This window comes from Hyaena hyaena, unplaced genomic scaffold, assembly GCF_003009895.1.
Source record: "Hyaena hyaena isolate Hyena2069 unplaced genomic scaffold, ASM300989v1 scaffold_1387, whole genome shotgun sequence".
Classification (NCBI taxonomy): domain Eukaryota; kingdom Metazoa; phylum Chordata; class Mammalia; order Carnivora; family Hyaenidae; genus Hyaena; species Hyaena hyaena.
Genome location: NW_024082020.1, coordinates 176,897 through 195,381, shown reverse-complemented (window position 1 = coordinate 195,381; position 18,485 = coordinate 176,897).

Sequence of the window (18,485 nt, the reverse complement as noted above, 5' to 3'; positions counted from 1 at the left end):
AAAGTTGAAGGACTAATATTATGTGACTTCAGGGCTTATAAAAAGCTACACTAATCAAGAAAGTCTGATATTGGTGTGAAGATAGACAAATTGGGTAATCACTTGTACAAAAAATCAGCTTAGATCCATACTCCACACCATATACAAATATAACTTCAAATAGGTAGTAAACCTAAATGTAAAACTGAAAACTATACAAGTTATAGAAGAAAATGCAAAAGAAAATCTTTGTGGCTTTGCATCGGACAGATTATTTCTTAGATACAAATACCAAAAGTATGATTGATAGTAGAAAAAATGATAAATAGCACTTTACAAAAATTAAGAAGTTCTGTTCTTGAAAAGACATTTTAAGAGAATAATAGGCCACAAGCAAGCAAAAATAATTGCAAAGCATTTATCTGATAAGGCCTTCAACCACAATATAAAAGAATGCTCAAAACTCAATAAGAAAATAAACCAATGAAAACTAGACAAAATATTTGAATAGACACTACCAATTAAGATATATAGATGGCAGATAAGCATATTAAAAAATAGTCAGTATCATTAGTCATTAGGAAAATGTAAAATAAAATCACTTCACATTGTTAGAATGGCTAAAATTAATAATACTGACCAAGTTCTGGTGAGGATGTCAAGCAGTTGACATTCTCCTACATTGTTGGTGGAGATGTAAAATGGTTAACTACTTCGGAAAACAGTTTGGCAGTTTCCTAAAAAATTCAACAAACACCTACTAATCACCTAACATTTCAACTACCAGGAATTTACTCAAGAAATAAAAGCTTATGACCACACAAAGACTAGCCCATGAAAATTCTTAGCAGCTTTATTTACAATAGCCAAAAACTGGAAACAGCCCAAATGTTCATCAACAGGTGAATAGATAAACAAATCTATACAATGGAATTGTATTCAGCAATAAAAAGGGGTGAACTGTTGATAAACAATGACAGAATGGCTGACTCTTAAAATAAATATGCTGAGTAAAAGAAGTTAGACCAAGAACCAGTATATACTGTGTGATTCCATTTTTTATATAAAATTCTAGAAAATGCAAACAAATCTATATACTATCAGCAGCTGTCTAAAGGTTGAGGTTCTGAGAGGGATGGGAGGGAGGGATTCCCAAGGGGTACATGGAAAGTCTGGGGTTAACGAATATGTTCATTATCTGGATTGTGGTTATGGTTTCATAGATGTTTTCACATGTCAGAACTTATAAAACTACACTTTAAATATGTGCAGTTTATTATATGTTAATTATACACCAGTAAACCAGTTACAAAATTCTAATAGTTTTTTTTATGGAAAATCAAAGGTTGTTTCCAAACCTTGTATAAATAGGGCAAAGTGTCAAGTAGAGATCAGATAATTTTGAAGAACAAAACTGGAGGACATATACTATCATACATCAAGACTTATTACATAGCTCATTAATTGAGAAGTGTGATCATGTCACAGGGATGGAGATACAGACTAATAGAATAGATTAAGGAGTTGACCTACATAGTTATCTGATTTATGAAAAAAGTAGCACTACATGCCAGTGGTGAAAAGTGCTCTTTTCAATAAATAGTACTACATTAATAGAATATTCATAGAGAATAGAATAAATCTTGACTTCTAGCTTATACCACACACTAAAAACAACTCCAGGTGGCTTGTAGATCTCCATGTGAAAGACAAAACATCTAGAAAATAACATAGAAGATATCCTCATCACCTTGGGGGCTGGCAAAAGGTATTTTTTAATGTTTATTTATTTTTGAGAGAAAGAGCAAGTGTGTGTGCCTGCACAAGTGGGGGAGGAGCAGAGAGAGGGAAACAGAGGATCTGAGGCGGCTCCTGCCTGACAGCAGTGGGCCCAATGAGGGGCTCGAACTCAGAACTGTGAGAGCATGATGCCACCTGACATCAGTTGCTCCACCAACTGCACCACCCAGGGACCCCAAGTTTTTTAAACAGGGCACGGAAAGCACTAACTACAGAGGAAGAGACAGATAAATTGGACTACATTAAAATTGAAAGTTCTGCTCAACATATACCATTTAAACAATGAAGAGGCAACCAAAAGAATATACAATATGTATATACCCCTAATATCACTTATATCCTACAAATCAATAAGAATTAGATGGTTAATTAATTTAATTTGCTTTTACAATGGACAAAAGACAAACAGAAACTTCTTAACAAAGAAGGGTATCTTTCCAATGACATCTGGAAAGGTGGTTAACTGCTTTAGTCAACAGGAAAATGCTGATGAAAATAAAAGTGAGACACCATAACACACCTACCATAATGATACAATTTTTAGTAGGTGACAGTACCAAATACTGACAAATACTGACAGAGTTGTAGAACTGGAACTCCCATGTATTGCTGATGGGAATACAAATTGGTGCAATAATTTTAGAATACTCTTTGGAAATATCTAAATTAAAACATATATGCATTATGTAGGACCCCACAATTCCACACGTGGTGATAAATTCAATAGAAATATATTATTAGTGAGAATATAACTGGTACAGGCTTAAAGAGAACAATTTGGCAGTATCAAGTGATATCCAGCAAAACTACACCATAGAAATTTTTATAAAAGTACTAAAGCCAATCCATCGACAGAGATGTTTGATATAGTAATATTTGTAATGGTAAGAATGAATATTGAATTTTTCTGCTTTAATAACATTTCTTGTGATAGATTCATCTTTATTTAAACCTGTAAAAATCATTTACCATTCTTTGGATACTTTATTTTAAGAGTATAAGAACACACTCATTCAAAAATGTATTATAGCCCATCCAGGAGGCATATAAAAAAAAACAAGGAATCTGACTCAAGATGGAAGGAGAAGGTGTGAACATTTCATGAGCTCAGGAAACATGGCTTGTACACTCAGTCCCAACGTGGCCCAGAGAGGGACAATGAACCCTGATGATAACTGCCATGTATTACACTGACTACCATGTATTCAGCCAGATTCTGTGAAAAGAGCTTCACAGAAAGTATCCTTCCTTATAGTCCTCTTGGGAGGGACTATTATTCCCTTTATTAATGAGCAACATGAGGCTTGATTAGGTGACTGTACCCAAAGTCACAATTTTTAAGTGGTAGAGCCTGATAATTCTGTTTCCTAGAAGACTTCAATAAATATTGGTTGTGGGCATCCTTGATTAAATTGAAGGAAGAAAGAACAATGAAGAAGGAAAGGAGGACACAGGTAGATGACAAGACCCCAAGGCACTGACCTTCAGGAAAAAAACCATTTCCCGGAGGGGAATAATGGGTGAAATCAACCTAACACTCTTGTCTCAAGAAGCTTGTATGCTGAGCAGATTATCAGGACAGGCCCATCTGGCAAGGGAGCTTCCCTCTCCAATTTATTCTGTACAACTCTACACTCTGCCCTCTCCTCTCCAATCACACTCTTTCTTCGCCTCCTGATTCAGTGGTTGTCTGTCCGCGCTGGTTACCATTGAGCTGTCTGTCATTCTGGTCGTCTTCATCACTTTGGCTTTTATGACATTACTACCTCCAGGTCACAGTTACCTTTGATGAGGCTGTGAGAGACGTATAGTCATTCTCCCGAGGGCTAGCCACCTCCTAGGGACACAGCCATGGAAGCACCACATAGGTCACCTGCAGAGATCCTCACAGAATTTTATCTTCACTGCCTAGATGGGGTACTTTCCTTCTTCTCTTCTGGCCCTCAAGAGCCTTTCCCTTCTCAACTCCTCTCTGAAATTGGCCTAAGCCATTCCCAAAGACAACCCTTGGACCCCAGGCCACACTATTGCAGGCCCAGCCAAGATCCCTAAGTTCTCAAGTCACATTGAGAGACTCTCACTGTGTGTGAGATACTCACACCATTTTTTAAATGATTGGGAAGAGATTACATGAGGAAGAAAATCATCATCAACATTTCAATACATTATTCTGCCACATTTCCCTGGGTGGGGTGGTGCCCTGGGTGAGGAACATAGTAAGATGATTAGGTTTGAAGCACAAGCCACAAGACTGGCTTCTGGTGTGATAAATTATGGTACCTCTAAGTTAACCAACAGGAGTCATGAAGAAGGCAATTGAATATATAAGTCTAGAGCTTTCTAGCTAACTTCCTGTAGAATCCCATGGAAAAGCCCATTATTTTTCCACTTAGCCATCTCCAATATGGACAATAATAGATTTTCTTACCATTCAATAGCTTATAGGGCAGGCCTATTTATATCTAGCAGGCTATTTGATTCTCTAGTTTTACCAGTATTCTGAAAACTACTTACAGCTTCATTTTAGAAAAAGACAAGAACAGAAATTCAACAAAATATTTTTTCCCTAGGAGTAGTTAAGACCCATGAACTTATATAAAAGCACTTTGAGTTTAAAACAAATTATTGCAGGTGAAGAAAATTATGTCCTTGGATATCAATGTCCCATTTTCAAAAAACCACAATCTCCCTTCTGTTTTACCTGCTTCCTACAATGCATTGTTGGATTTAAAAAAAAAAAAAAAGGCTTATAAATTATTTAAGACATTCTAAAAAGCTTTCACTCAAAAAACTGCTGAGTTAATACTAGCTGGGCAACCTATCCACAACTTCGATGCTATTACCTTCTGCTGAAAACACAATGTTCCAAAGACAGAGGAACCCAAAATATGGCTTATTGTATAAAAGTTCAAGTTCTACTCATCCGATATGTTATAAAACCATGTCATGGATACTCTGTGCTTGCAGTTTTCTATTACATTGACAGATTTTTGTTCATGTCATTTGTATCACAGTGGGATAAATTGTAAAACCACTTCACAGTTCCAGCAAAAGGAAATATAAACTGAGAAATACTATGGAGTTTATTGCATTTGAGCGATGTATACACAAGAGCACAGTCACCTGGAAATGCCACAGTGAAACTGCCACTGCCAGCCACAGAGCTCACAGGTCCGTTCAAAGATCCTTATCACCTCATCAGGGAGAGCAAACCCACCCTCTTGAGGCCAATCTGCACGCTTCCATCACTGAATGTGGGAGAGAAATGCCATCATGAAAAGTTCATGTCATTCGGATCTCCTTTTATTGCACAAATTTCAAAATCTGGCTCAAATTTGCCATGGTCTGGAGCCAGCAAACATTACTTCCTATCATCAATATTATAAAAGTGGGTAATTTTAAAAACCTGGGTGGTTTCTCATGATGTTTTAAAATCCAGAATAAATAAAGAAAACACAGTTGCCTATGTAATAAACAAAATGATGTCAACTTCCCATTATAGTTATCCTCTGTAACATTGATGTTAGAAGTGAGATTTCAGCAAAATTCTGACAATATTATGGGCAGAGACCCAGACAGAACAAGTTCCTGCCTTGTTCATGCACTCTCCCTGAGAAAAACTGGACTGAGTAAGTAGTTATGTGCAAAATATACAAAAGACTGATAGTCAAAGTAAAACTTAAATAAGACCTGGGGAAACATTCAATATCCCCCAGCACCTGAGTCTTTGGTAAAAGCTACATTGGAAAACAGTTTAGGTTCCTGTTCCCTCCACTGATCCCTCACATGTTCCCGCCACGATCTGAGATGATGGTGTCCCCAGAGTAGGGATGAATTATAGCCCTACCTGGATGCAGGGAGAAAAAGCCTTCCTTCCTAACATGTAGCGCAACAAATGGTCTGACCAATTTGATCAGCAAAAAATTCTTGGCTGTATAGAGCCAGGTGGTCTGGGCTGAGGCCAGTCTGATGCAGAATAGCTTTTATTACAGTGAATAATGGCTTTTTCCAAGACAAATTGATAGTAATTCTATCAAAACGTTATTGATCATCACTTACAGTCAAAATGTTGCCACAAGTGCTTTTTTTTCTTATGTGCTTACTGTGTGGCATTTTAAAAATTAGTTAATTGGAATATGATAAAATAAGATATGTGCAAGATATTCGGCTGATTGCTAGGGAGAATGTGGCAATAAATAAATACATAAGCATTCTCCTCAAAGGATTTACAATCTGGAAAAAAAAAACCCACAAGATAAGCAATTTATTCAATAAGTGGGTCTACACTATTGCACAGAGAGGCAATGAGAATTAAGAACAGGGGGCGCCTGGATGGCTCAGTCAGTTAAGCGTCCGACTTCGGCTCAGGTCATGATCTCACCATCGTGGGTTCGAGCCCCGAGCTGAGCTCTGTGCTGACAGCTCAGAGCTTGAAGCCTGTTTCAGATTCTTTGTCTCCCTCTCCCTCTGACCCTCCCCTGCTCTTGCTGCCCCCCACTCTGAAATAAAGAAAGCATTTAAAAAAAATTTTTTTTAAAAGAAAGAATTCAGAACGGGAGTCTCATTTAGACTGAAAATACAAGAGGAAACTTTGAGGAGATAGTTGGATTTGAATGATACCTGAAAAGATTGGTAAATGTTTTAAAATAAGTATTGTAGGGGCGCCTGGGTGGCTTAGTCGGTTAAGCGTCCGACTTTCACTTAGGTCATGATCTCGCGGTTCGTGGGTTCGAGCCCCGCGTCGGGCTCTGTGCTGACTGCCAGCTCAGAGCCTGGAGCCTGTTTCACAGTCTGTGACTCCCTCTCTCTCTGACCCTGCCCTGCTCACGCTGTCTCTCTCTCTCTCCTAGAAATAAATAAAAAACATTTAAAAAAAATATATATATATAAATATTCTAATTTTCCCATAATAAAATTAGGGCACAATTGATATCTTTGCTAGGGGGGAAAACACTTAATGAGGGAAAAGAAATAAATCCCACAAGATCCCAACTCTTTGTTAGTTCATTTATTTTGAGAGAGAGAGAGAAAGAGCAGGGGGAGCGGAGAGAGGAAGAAACGGAATCTCAAGCAGGGTCCATGCTGTCAGCTCAGCGCCTGGCTCAGGACTCCATCTCACAAACCATTTGATCATGACCTGAGCTAAGATCAAGAGTTGTGCGCTTCACTGAGGGAGCCACCGAGGTGCCACAACTTCATCCTTTCCTGTTTGCATTTGTCCATTTATAGATCTTTGGTCCTCCCTCCAGTTGAGCGGCCAAGTGGCACTGGAGTCTTGCCTGGTTTCAGCAGTGACAGAGGCACCAGCAGAGCCAATGCTGGAGGAGAAGAACACTGAGTGGGGCAGGGCTGTAGGGATAAAGATACCTTTAAGTTCCTCAGGAGAGACAATGTGACATCCTACCTCTGCCAACAGCCATTGTGGGCAGTGAACAAAACTAAGAGTTGTGGAGCTATATAAGGCGCTGAAGATTCTCAAAAATCAACAAGAAGGAACCAAGGAGAGGAAAAACCAACTAAACTGCCTTTGGTCAAGGAGTCAGAATCTTAAGTGATTAACATGTGGGTATTACCCTAACTGTGGCCTCGTTTTAGTCATAGGTAGGCGCTGTGACTTTCCCGTTACGCAGTCAACAGAGAATAAAATATACAGATTGGTGGCTCTCGAGACCCGTGTGAAAACAGGGAAAAATAGTCACCGGACTTTGTGCTCCACTTAATATTGCCTATTCCCCCCTCTCTCTACTTTTGAGGCAAAGCATCCAGCCCGGTTTTGGAGCAGTGGCATAATGAAAAGTAATGTGGAACTGCTAGTTCCACAGTTAAGAAAACAGTAACACAGCAAACCAACCAGATTGTCTCTTCTCCTATCTTGCTTGAGACACATAACTGAGCAAGATGGTTCACAGGACAAGAAGAACATACAACGGGAGGGCTGTGAAACCATGCAGGTACCCCAGCTGCGTCCACCTCCACACGACTTAAGTCATCTCTTCCCGGTTTGTCTCGGGGGAAAGACAGATGAGTGCTAAAAGAAAATGCTCAGAGAAAGAAAGAAAACGACTATTCCCTTACTTCTGTAACTAAATACAGTTTTAAAAAGAAATCCAATGTTTTCATTTTAAACTTTTCCTACTTTACAAAGATATCAAAGCAGGAAGAATTTTTAAAAAGGGAATTATCCTACACAGTAGTGACAGAATGACAGGTTTAGGTTAACAGAAACCGGATTAAGTGCTTTGTCTCTCTTCCTAATAGGTCCTCGATTATGGGAATATCTAATTAAGTAAATTTCCGTGTATGATAACTGGCACTTAACACCCCAAAACAATGCAGTGGTAAACAACAAGAAGACAAGGACAAAGTTGAAGCCTAGAATCAGTCTTTCCATCTGAAGACTCCTGTGTTTCATTGGAAACAGTGAGAATGTGGGAGAGTGAGGAGTGTGAGAAACAAAAAATGTAAAATAATGTAACATGCTCTTTAATAATTGCTCATGCTTTTTCAAAGAGAAGACAGCTGAGGCCTCCATATTGAAAACAAAGTAAATTTGAGGTCATTCTTTTTTTCAATAGAAATTTCTCCCTGCATCCATCACCAAACAGCACAATGTGGAAATTTAATTGAATGTTGTCTATGCCTAGGGAGCTGTGAATAATGGCAACAAGGACGGTAAATAATAATTCAAGGTCCTCTGGAAATCTTAACTTTCAAGTAAAACGGTAACGCTCGAAATACTTCCAAGTTGAAAACAAAAATGTAAATTGTCTATTACTTTCAGTAAATATATCTAACAATACTGGTACTGGATATGGGGAAGGGGACTGTGAACAAAGAGAGATGATCCTCATTCTTTACATATTTCTCCTTTCTTTATTGCTCAAGGGAAAATGAGAGCTATTATCATCAGGGCCTTATCAATGAAAGAGAGAAAGGTCATGATACTCAGGAAGGTTATTCCATCAAGTCTATGCTGGCCTTCCATCTGACTAGAAGGGCCCTGGCCAACTCCACTTTAGGACTTCATCCTGCCCAGAATAATCACCAGCTATGACACAGACTTTCATGTTGGATCAGAGGAAGGATTTTAATTATATATAGTGCAGTGAAAAAAAACACTAGTCTAAGAGTCTGGGGTCTATGATGTTATCTATACTCTGCCATGAAAGCTGTGTGACCATGGGTGACCATGTAGGGATCAGTTTCCCCATCACATGAAGAGGCTGGACTAGGTCAGGGAGTGGCAAACTTATTGTGTAAAGAGCCAAATAATAAATATTTGGGGCTTTGAGAGCCACACGGTTTTTGTCTAATTTCTCTCAACGGTGCCATTGAGTCCAGCATAAAAGCAGCCACAGATATTACATGATCAAAGAAGCGTGGCTGTGCTCCAATAAAAATTTATTTACAAAAACAAGTCGCAGGCTGGATTTGGCCCAGGGGTTTTGGCTGGCCAACCCCTGGACTACACAACCTGTTTATCCCTTCAAGCTCTGCAAAGCTGTGAGTCTATAATTCTAAAAATGAGATCAGCAGAATGAGACTTATCAGACAGGCTAAGAGCCTGCTGACAGATGCTGGAATACTTCAGAGCAATTCAGAATGCTTTGTTAGCTTCTGGAGCCTATGATCCACCCACATCTAGCAGTGCAACAGGGCAAGGAAATACCTAAAAAATTTTTTCTAAAAAGTCTAAGAATTGAAAAAGAAGCAATAGACATGTCATTATTGTGAAAGATATGATTGTGTATATTTAAATAGAGAGAAATTATCGAAATAGATCACCCATAAGTTGGTCAACTTTCTATTCATCTCAGATTTGTCCCATTTTTCCCTTGTCCTATACTATATAAAAAAACAAAAAAATTCTGCAATCTCTTTTGCCCTCTAGCTTCAATGGAAGACACTGGCTAAATATGAGTCAGCAAAAGGTAGGAAAATCAGGGGTATGTCCCTCTCTGTCTCTCTCTCTCTCTCTCTCTCTCTCTCATTCTCTCTCTTTTTTCTCTCTCTATCTCTAGCTCTCCTTCTCCCTCTATCTCTATCTCTCTCCCCCTCTCTCTGTCCTTCTCTCTCTCTCTCTCTCTCTCCTTCCTGTGGCATCTCCAGCAACTAGAGTCTTCCTAGTTCCCCTGCAGAGACTATCTGTGGTTTCACTTCTGCTGAATGATGCTCAGGGTTTCAGTAAAACTACCTCCTTTCTTTATTCCACCCCTCCAGAAATAATAGGAGCAGCTTACTATTCTTTTCTAGTTTGGGTTGCCCCATTACCTCTTGTCTTTTGATTCTCTATTCCTCTATCGTCTTTGTTATAAATCCTTATATTGAGTTCCCTCTGTATAAATACTTAGGATAGTTTCTCTTTTCCTGGTTGGAAAACAAGTTGCTACATACAAATCAACATACAAAAATTTATTTTGCTTCCCTATAACAACAACAAACAATTAGAAAATGAAGTTAAAAAATACTATTTGCAATAGTGTCAAAAATATAAAATACCTAGGAATAAAACTAATGAAAAATCTGTGAATCTTCTACACAGAAAAGTATAAAACACTATTAGGGGAAATTGGGGGAAAAAATCTAAATGATTTAAAGAGAAATTATTGTTTATATAGAACATACAAGCACTAACTGTAAAAAAAAGTGATAAATTAAGAATATAACAAATTTAAAATCTTCAGGGTACCTGGGTAGCTCATTCAGTTACTTAACTCTGACTCTTGATTTCAGCTCAGGTCATGATCCCAGGGTTGTGGGATCGAACCCCTCATCAGGCTCTGTACTGGGCATGGAGCCTGCTTGGGATGCTCTCTCTCCTCCTTCTCTGCTTCTCCCCTGCTCATGCTTTCTCTCTCTCTCACTTTCTCAAAAAAAAAATATTAAAAAAAATAAATGTCCATCAACAATAAAATGGATAAATAATCATATATTCCCATTATAGAGCACTATACACCAGTAAAAATAAACAAAATACAGCTACATGCAACAATGTGAATAAATCTCTTAAAATACTGTCAAGCAAAAGAAGCCTGTTGTGGGCACACTCTATTTGCCCCTCCAGGTCCACTCTCCATCTTTCTCTGCCCATCTCTGTGTGTAGGATCCGTAGCTGTGTGGATTTCTTCAAACTGGTCACTTGCTCTATCGATTTTTGTCAGATCCCACTACTAAGAGGCAGATGAGACCACAGGAGAAGAGATGTCAGGATATTTCTCTGCCAAAGGCCACATTTCTCTCCCTTTCTGAGGTAGGGAGCATGGGATTCCTAACTGCTTGTCCCTGCAGACCTAGAGGTAGTAAAGGCTCCCCATCTCCCCACTAGGGTTAGTCCTGGTTAGTCCCTTGTCAATTTTCTTTAATCTTGCACACAACATGTATATAGTCTCTTTATAAAATACTTTTAAATCCTCCTTTTGAATATGCTATTTGTTTCCTGCCAGGAAACTAACCAATGCAAAGCCAGATCCTAAATGCTTACAAAATATATTTCCATAAAATTAAAAAATAGACTAAACTACAATGTGAAGGAATACATACATGGGTGGCAAAATTATAAAGAAAAGGGAGGGAGTAATTACCATAAGAGTCAGGAGTGTGGTTGCTTTGTGGGAAGAGAAGGAGATGTGATTGGGAAGGAACACACAACAGTTCTGGAGTGCCAGCAACATTTTGTTTATTTACCTGAGTGATAGTTAAATACTGTTTTACCTTATAAAAATTTATTAAGGTGTACATTTATACTTTATGTATTTTTACTACATTGTTGCCGTTGCCATTGTTCATCATAGAAAGAGCTTAGAAAAAATAAGGGGAATTTTGATTGCTATATCCCATTAAATTTTCTGCATCCTATTAAATGTGCTACTGTTTTAAGAATATAGACGTCAAGCATACAATTTAATCAACCTCACACAGTTTCGAAAGCAAAGCAGAAATCAAGAATGTTGAAAACTGTTTCCTCTAACTGTACTGAGATTTGACCAGGAATATGGGCTTATAAGCCTCCAGTTGATTCAGTGGACCCAGAGGAAAATAGAACAAAAGGCAGGAATTTAGAGCAGTTCAGAATATGTGAGCAAGAGGAGCACAATGATAATGAAAAGGAAGAGATCATAAAAAGATTTCCAGAAATATACAAAAACAAGTTAATTTTAAAATTGCAAAGGCATGTGGATACAAAAAGAGTACATGGGAAATGTATGTTTACATCTGGGCTCAGGCTATTAACATGGGAACAACTTCATTTGATGTGCTCATTTGGTTATTAACTTCTGGATAATGCTCATGATACCTCAATAATTAATAGGTAAGTAGAAAATTCAAAACGTTTACTTGCTCAGAACTATAAAAAATTTCTTACCAAAGAGGAGTTAACAGGAAATATATATATATATACATATATATATATATATATGTATAGAGAGAGAGAGAGAGAGAGAGAGATCATGCAAGCATAGTGATGGCAGAGGGAAGAACCTCAGGCAGGCTCTATCCTCCATGCAGACCCTGATGTGGGGTTCAATCCCACCAATCCTGGGATCATGATCTGAGCCAAAATCAAGAGTCAGATACTCAACCAACTGAGTCACCCAGGCACCCTTACAGTCTATATTAAGTATGTTTTCTAGCAGTCAAGTTTGGAAATATTTGGAAAATAGATATAGGTCATTGGATAAATGCAGATTATCAATGCAGTCACATTAATGTCTTATTAAGTATCAATGCAATCTACTGTGTGGAAAAACTACAGGCTCCTATCCAGCACCACTAGTTGTATGTATTCAAATCTTACAGATTATATAAATTACCTATTTGTAAAGTAGATAACATTCTAAAACACTGTTGTGCCTAGACTAATTAATGAACCAAGAGACAAACACAATCTCTCAGAGAGTCTCAAAAAATTTCACATTAGCTTAAAAATTCACTATAAAGTTTAAAAATAAGGGGCGCCTGGGTGGTTCACTCGGTTAAACATCCAACTTCAGTTCAAGTCATGATCTCATGGTTCATGATCTCATGGTTCCTGAGTTCGAGCCCCCCCTCAGGCTCTGTGCTAATAGCTCAGAGCTAACAGCTCAGAGCCTGGAAACTGCTTCTGGCTCTGTGTCTCCCTCACTCTCTGCCCCTCCCCAGCTCGTGCTGCTTGTCTGTCTCAAGGATAAATAAACACTAAACTAAATGAATAAGCAAGTAGGTAAATAAACAAATAAGCAAGCATTGTTAGGATTAGAAAAGCTTCTCTGCTGTGGAGAAGATAACATAGAACACATTCCATTCAGTGGAAGAAGTCTTGGGTCATGGCTGAGTTGGAGGGTATCCTTCTGTATTCCTTGGTATTTTTAGTTAGTGTGATTTGAATCCTGTGGCCATAATACCTGTATTGGAATATAATCTGCTATAAAAGCAACATCTTTAGATTTTTTTCATTAATCCAGGCTATTATCGGAGGTAGCATTTTCCGCATGTAAATATTTTGTCATAATCCTTTGATGCTTCCAAGAGAACTAGAGTACTTGGGGAAATTCAAATTCTACATGGCAATTTAACTGCCATCTGAAATGCCAGATTTTTACTGCCAATTTTTTTCAATGTTAAATTGTATTTGTTTCTTTGAAATACATATTTATACATGGCTTAAAACTGAAATAAGGTATTCTGTGTAAAAGCTTTCTCCCTCCCCCACCACACCTCTTTTCCAGGCAACCAGTTCCCAATACATGAGCAGTGTGTGTAACTGAGAGGAGCCATCTCAGAAATCCAGACATCAGTCTCTCCCTTCCCACTCTGAGGTAATAATACTATAAGGATCCCACTTGCCACTATGAAAAAAGATCCTTACAAACAAACCCATCCGGAGAAGTCCTCTAAGTCCCTGAGTGGGTTAGGACATACACCATCCCACAAAGGCAACCAAGGCTTAGAAGAACTGATCAGTCTCTGTGTGTTCACTGGCTGTGGTATTCAGCCAGTGGCTGGCTTATGCAGCATCACACAAAGATAAGGGTCTCTCCCAATTCTTGAACCCACTTTAGGAGTCTTTTTTCATTAGCAAGGAGTTTGCTCTTACTCTTCCTTGTGTTGTTCTGTAAGTGTTACTCTCCCATATGCTGTTGATCACAAACCATTTATAAATATTCTACAAGATTCCACAAGATCAGTGTTTGCCATTATTCAAACATATATTCATGTTTGAAATTTTTACCCACTTCATGTGCTACAAGTTAACAATTTTGTGATGTAACATGAAGTCTATTTCTTATACCAGTTTTACTGACCTTTTATTTTGATTTAACTTCCTTACTTCGGGAAGAAAGAGTAGGGTGATAGATTAAAATGTGGGTGAAATTTGGTTGAATTTTCAGTGTTCAACACTCACTGCTCAAAGATGGTTCTCAAAGAGGATTGAGGATGCATTTTGCATTCTTGCCCATCTGTGTTTTTTCCCAAATAAGTATATAATGCTCTTTAATACGAAATTATAACCTATTAAAATACATAAGAGGCTATTGTTCCCATTTACAGATAGCAAAACTAAAGTAGTGATGGCCGAAGTGACTTTGCCAACTGTATCTGAGAGAGTCAGTGGGGAAACAGAATCTCAAATGGGGTCCCTCCAGTCCCTGGTCTATTTTTTAGCCCACTGGTTAGCTCTCCTGTCTTCTTTTATAAGAGCTCTGTATCTTGAAAGCATCTCTCAGAGACACCTCTGAGGTTAATGCTTTAGAAAAACCTATCAAACATAATGACTTTGATAGAGACCATTTCACATTACTTTTACCAATCTATTTTTCTTGGTTCATGCTCTCAAAAATGTCTAACTTTTCCCAATGACACAGTTCACACGGATTCTAGTTTTTTTTTTTTTTTATCAACATAGGCAAAGATTTAAGCTGACTGTCTAGGAGGCAAAAAGAAAATGACCGTAGAATTCAACTCTCCAGGATAGATGGAGAATATGCAGTACATCTCCATTTTATGTACATACATACATTTTATGTACATAATACATACCCAGTATCGCATTACCCAGCAACCACTACAGCAGCAAAAGGGGACAATCTTGGCAGCTTCATGAGATCCTTGAGAAATCTCCGTCCTCCTTTGCCCCAGCCCCATCCCGATTCATCCCTAGACCATTCTTTGTGGCTATTATGGTTCCCAATATAAGTGGCTCCAGAGCCTTATGGTGTGGGTTTTATGGTAAGAGAAATACAAAATATGGAATATGGAATTTCCAGATAGTAGAGGGTTCTAGTGACATCTATTTAGTCTAATCCCCTCATAGACAGGATATAAAAAAGACCGAATTTTCTAATTCATTAACAAATAATGGGCTCTACTTCTTAAGAATTTGCATCTCCATGAAGAATTAAAGCCATTTGTCTAGTTTACCTAATACTTTTTCCAGGAGAAAGGGCCTGGAGTAGAGCTGGGGATCCCCTGCAAGGGGAATATAGGAAAGGGAGTCTGTAAGTGCCAGGTGACTCACTGATTCTCCCTCACCCCCTTTCATTAGAGCTGCTATTTCCCTGTAAATATAGGTATTTTACCTCCTCCAGGGCATGTTTTCATGAGATACAACTTATCTCTACATCATGAAGCCAGTGGCATGCTATTAAATCCAGAGAACTGGAGTAAAATGGATTGAGCAGGGTTAGGCAGGTCCAACCTTTAAGCTGCCAAGCTACTCAAAACCGGGATTTGGTCCTCAGGGGCTAATCAACAAGCCAATTCAGATATGAGGAGTCAGAGAGTTCCATATAGGTCCCATTCCTCAAGAAGGATATGAAGTCAAATCAGAGAGTATATGCAACCAGGTCCAAGAAACACCATAGAAGCCTAACTATGGGATAGAGCTAAGCATTAGGAGCATGAAACAAATGGAACACAGCTGGTCAGAGATTGAAGTACAAAGCGTCTATGCAATTTTAGATTGGAGAATCCACCACTTTCTTTAATTTAGCAGTGGACAGAATACCCAGGGCTGCATCTGACTGGCTTAAAACAGAGACTCCTTTTTGTGGGAATTTCCACTACATCGTCATCTCAAAAGCCAGTAGGGAATTGTCATATCCATGTTCTATGCAAAATAGAAGTGCAATTTATTATCTGTAATCTACTTTATCTCTCCTTAGCATGTTTATTTGTCAGGCTCTTGGTTATAAGCAACAAAATTTGACACTGGCTGATAAAGCAAAAAATGTATAATTCATAGAAGTATTGGCTGGGAGACCTAGCAACAAAGGCCAAGGATGAACTTGGGTACAATGTCAAAAACCATGTTGCAGCTAGCCTGTTAAAGAAAAGCCACCACTGCTATGGCTTCACCAAAGAGTAGAGAAAACCACTGTGGTCACTGCCACCACTGCACCGGCAAGCAGGAGGCTGCCCTGAGACCTGTTTGTGCATACTGCTCCCTTCTGTATCAGTCTGTCATGGGTATTGCTGATGACTCACTCCTAGGCTACATGCTACATTTTAGCTGCAAGAGAGGTTATAAACTCAACAGTTGGCTCTTTTTTTAAAGCATTTTTTAATGTTTATTTTTATTTTTGAGAGAGAGAGAGAGGCAGAGTGTGAATGGGGGAGGGGCAGAGAGAAGACACACAGAATTCGAAGTAGGCTCCAGGCTCCGAGCTGTCAGCACAGAGCCCGATGTGGTATTTGAACTACCATGAGATCATGACCTGAACCGAGGTCAGAAGCTTAACCGACTGAGCCACCCAGGTGCCCCTTGACTCTTTACTGAGGATGTGGGATTCAAACATGAAAACTACTCCAAGTATAGAAAAACTGTCCAGAACATAATGGGCAAATTTTGACTGGGCTACCAAGATAGTTCAATGGGAGAAAATACTCTTTTCAGCAAATGGTGCTGAACAACTAGATGTTCACATGCAAAAGAATGAAATTGGAACCATTCTTGACACCACATACAAAAATTTACCCAAATGGAGCATAGGCTTAAATATAAGAGCTAAGGCTATAAAATGTTTAGAAGAAAACATAGGAGTAAATCTTTGTGACCTTCAGTTAAGCAAAGCCTTCTTGGATATGACACCAAAAATATGAGGCCAAAGCAAAACAAAACAAAAAATAGGACATCATCCAATTAAAAACTTATGTTTCAAATGATACTAAAAAGTGAAAAGTAATGCAGAGAAAAGGAAAAAACATGTAAACTATAAATGTTTTCATTGCTTCCTCTTTGACTCATTGGTAAGGGAGGGATTCCCACACTAGAGTTATGGGAATGGCTGTATATACAACACCGACACAAACAGATGAAACGGGCCACAGTTCATCAGTCACTATACTCACAGCCCATTGGGACAAGGATACTGTGGCATGTGGAGCCACAAGGAAGTTGCACTCAGGAACAGATTGTACAACGAGGAGCTGTGGAGGACAATTTCATAGTAGCAAGAAAGTAGGATGACCCTTGGTCCCCAAGAAAGGATGCAACTGGCTTATTTGAATAAACCTATGGGTTGGCTGAAACCTCCTATTCAAGAATAAGCAAGAATCACGTCTGTTCTGTTTGATATGGAGAGTTGTTTAAGGGACCTTATACACGGGAGCAGAATGGGAAGAGGAACTGGAAGTTAGGCCATCCAAATCCTTGCCAATTTTTCCGGATGTTAAGGCAGCATATGGGGGCGCCTGGGTGGCTCAGTCGGTTAAGCGCCCCGCTTCGGCTCAGGTCGTGATCACATGGTTCGTGGGTTCGAGCCCCACGTTGGGCTCTGTGCTGACAGCTAGCTCAGAGCCTGGAGCCTGCTTCAGATTCTGTATCTCCCTCTCTCTCTGACCCTCCCCTGCTCACACTGTCTCTCTCTCAGAAATAAATAAAAAACATTAAAAAATTATAAAAGGCAGCATACGATATTGAACCTTAATTTTATGTCTTAAACCACCATAAGACAACAAGTCTTATAAGGGACCCATATCCAGGGTATACAAAGAACTCCTACAACTGAAGGGTAAAAATACAAATTACCCAATTTAAAAATGGACAAATGGCTTCAGTAGACATTTCTTCAGAGAAGTAAAAATGTCCGACAAAGCCTTGAAAAGATGTTTGACATTATCAGCCATTAGGAAAATGCAATCTGATACCACTTTATACCTACTAAGATAACTATAATAATAAAAGAAAACGGACAAAAACATTTGGCAAGGATATAGAGAAATTAGAGCCCTCCTACATTGCTGTGAGGAATGCAAACTGATGCAGCTGCTTTGAAAAGCAGTTTGGGCAGTTTCTCAAAATGTTAAGCATAGAGTTACCATATGAACCAGCAATTTCATTCCTAAATGTATACCCAGGAGAAATGAAAACATATGTCCACATAAAAAGTTGTATATGAATGTTCACAGCAGAATTATTCATAATAGGCAAAAAGTAGAAACAACCCACATGTCCATCAAAACTGTTGAATGAATAAATAAAATGTAGTGTGTTTATGCAATGGAATATTATTCAGCAAAAAAAAAAAAAATCAAGTATCAATACATGCTACAACAATAGATAAACCTTAAAAGCAATACTAACCAAAAGAAGATAGTCACAAAAGAACACCTATTGTATGATTTACTTTATAAGAAATGTCTAAAATGGGCCAATCTATAGAGACAGAAAGTACCTTACTGGTTGCCTGTGGCTTGGGGTAGGGGATTCGTGCCTAAGAAGTGATTAT